Here is a 2,247-nt window from a genome sequence, read left to right on the forward strand (position 1 = left end):
CACCAATTTACAATGCCTTTTACGGGATCCTTTTCCATTACCCTCTAAACAATCAAAGAGCCATCGGGTACAGTGCCGAGTGCCACCATGGCCTGACCCACAACAAAACGCCTGTCACTGTCACCCGAGCCAAGTGCCGCCATCAAGGGAACGGTTATGAGCGTCCAATCATGATTAAAACTGGCGACCAAATTGTCAGCAGCTTCGTGTTCTGCAACAGACCCTCTTTGTATTGATAGTGATTGCAACCCTACGTCATCCCCTCCCCGCCCGCCCCCTCCCTCCTCTCCCTTATCTCCCGTCCTCCTCCTCTTTCTCCCTCTCCTCCTCCTTCGTTCCCTCCCCTTCTTTCCCCTCTTCTCATCTCTCATTGCCTTCCTTTTTCCCCTCCTGCTCCACATTCTTTCGCGTCCTGGCCTTCATTCTTCTCTTCTCTCCCCATTTCCCCTTTCTTTCGCTTTTTCCAAATCTATTTTTTTCTCCCTCCTCCTTTTATCCTCCCCGACCTCTCCCCTCTCCTCTCTCCCCTCTCACCAAAGTGCCTCTCTCATTGCTAATAAAAAAGAAACTTTTCTTTTTTTGCCAAAATACATTTAGGCCATTAAAAGCGTTTACGGTTTTCAAAAAACAAGACTTTCACTTCACAATTTAAAACAAAAAAACAGCTTTCGACTTTGAGCAGAGCTTTGCGTAAGGTTAGTGCCATCAACAGAGTGCCTGGTCGAGGCACTTGGGACTGAGTGTCACAACAGCCGTGAAAGAGGACGCGGCGACACCTGGCGGGAACTTTCTTTTCTGGATCCTTCTCCCTCTCCTTCCGTCACTTTCTCTTTTTTTCTTTGTCACGTCTTTTCACCTTCCTGTATTTAGCATTCCCTCTCTCTCTCTTTCGCTCTCCCCCCTTTCTCTCTCTCGCTCTTCCCTCTCTCTCTCTCTCTCTCTCCCTCGTTCTCCCCTCTCTCTCTCTCACCTTCTATCCCTGCCTCCCCTCCTCCCTTTCCTCTTCATCTCCCTATCTCTCCCTGTCCCTTCCCTCCTCACCCTTCTTCCTCTCCCTTACTCCCTCCCTCCTCTCCCTCTCTCTCCATCCCTTCCTTTCCTCCCCTATCTCTCTCTGAACCCCATTTCCCCTACCTCCTCCCCTCTCCTCTCTCCCACTTCCTCTTCCTTCCCTTCCTCTCACCCCCACCCCTCCCTCTTCCCCAATTTTCCCTGCTACCCTCCCCATCCTCCTCTCCCCTCCCCTCCCGCATATACCAAAGCTAGCAACGCCATCTAGTTCAAGCAATTTACGCAGGGGACAAACATGTAATAAAGGCTGGGCGCAAATACAATCCTGCTGAGGAAGCTCGGAAAGATTTCATCCCCCAGGGAAAATATCGCCCGGCATCGCTTGCACCCGACGCGGGCGCTGACTTACGGCCGCCCCTCCGCTCCACGCCGCGCCGGCCTCGCCTCTGCGCCTGTCTGTCTGTCTGGCTCTGCGTCTGTCTGTCTGGCTCTGCGTCTGTCTGTCTGGCTCTGCGTCTGTCTGTCTGGCTCTGCGTCTGTCTGTCTGGCTCTGTGTCTGTCTGTCTGGCTCTGTGTCTGTCTGTCTGGCTCTGTGTCTGTCTGTCTGGCTCTGCGTCTGTCTGTCTGGCTCTGTGTCTGTCTGTCTGGCTCTGCGTCTGTCTGTCTGGCTCTGCGTCTGTTTGTTTGTGTGTCTCTAGGTCCTGTCTGTGTCTGTTTGTATGTCTGTGTCTGTCTGTCTGTCTGCTTGTACGTCTCTATGTCTGTCTGTATGTGTCGATATCTGTGTGTCTGTCCCTTTGTATGTGTCTATATCTGTCTGTTTGTCTGGATGTATGTGTCTTTATCTGTCTGTCTGTTTGTATGTCTCTATGTCTGTCTGTCTGTCTGTCTGTCTATCTTTTTGTATGTCTCTATGTCTGTCTGTCTGTATATATGTATGTCTATCTGTTTGTATGTCTCTATGTCTGTCTGTTTGTATATGTCTATGTCTGCCTGTGTCTTCTGTATGTTTGTGTATCTGTTTGTATGTTTTTTATGTCTGTCTGTATGTGTCTCTATGTATGTCCTACTGTCTGTCCTGACCGTCTGTCTATCTCTGTTTCCTTGTCTGTTTTCCTTGCCCCTCTCTCTCTATTTCCTCCTCCTTCCCTCTCCCTCCTTTCCAACCCTCACTCCACCCTCCTTCCCTTTCTTCACCTACGTCTTCCATCCCACAGCAAAAAAAAAAAAAAAAAA

At 50.1% G+C, this 2,247-nt stretch overlaps 1 protein-coding gene across 6 annotated transcripts in view; it reads right to left on the minus strand.

Moving 5' to 3' along the window:
- The window catches only part of LOC113809770 (heterogeneous nuclear ribonucleoprotein C-like 3), a 670,724-nt gene that overhangs the window by 143,192 nt on the left and 525,285 nt on the right, over positions 1-2,247 (minus strand). The window lies entirely within an intron of this gene.

This window comes from Penaeus vannamei, chromosome 4 (assembly GCF_042767895.1).
Source record: "Penaeus vannamei isolate JL-2024 chromosome 4, ASM4276789v1, whole genome shotgun sequence".
In the NCBI taxonomy this organism is placed as follows: domain Eukaryota; kingdom Metazoa; phylum Arthropoda; class Malacostraca; order Decapoda; family Penaeidae; genus Penaeus; species Penaeus vannamei.